Raw genomic sequence first — 503 nt, 5'->3', positions numbered from 1 at the left:
CCGTGAAATGCCGCCAACCCGTGAAATGCCGCGTAAATCTTTAAAGGCACCACTTTTGCTTGCTTGGGAAAACTTGAATATTCCACACTAACCATTGGCTATATTTCATTTTTTTTACTCTTTAGTCTTTTGTAATTTTGTAACACTTAGAAGGACTTTTGAAGGTGAAAAACCGCGAGAATTTCGTAAAGTCTATTTCTAATTAGCTGGCAGAGTTTATTTTCAAACCTCGATAAATTTTGATAGAATTTGAATTAGTTAACGGTTTTGGGCTCGTTAAAAAGATAATTCGGAGTAAAATATTATCAAAAAAGAAAAAAATTAAAAAATGGAAAAACGAAGATGAAAAATGAAGAAGAAGAAAATCAACTTCTTGTACCGCTATGATCTTCATTTTTGTATCAGAATTTCGTCAATCTTAGAACGTCATAAATGCGAAAAAATATTAAAAAACTTTTCATTTAATAAAAAAATACAGCTTAAAACTTTATCCCTGTTTGACT

The sequence above is a fragment of the Clytia hemisphaerica genome, unplaced genomic scaffold, assembly GCF_902728285.1.
Source record: "Clytia hemisphaerica strain Z4C2 unplaced genomic scaffold, Clytia hemisphaerica genome assembly, whole genome shotgun sequence".
Classification (NCBI taxonomy): domain Eukaryota; kingdom Metazoa; phylum Cnidaria; class Hydrozoa; order Leptothecata; family Clytiidae; genus Clytia; species Clytia hemisphaerica.
Note: the sequence above shows the minus strand (reverse complement) of the source record.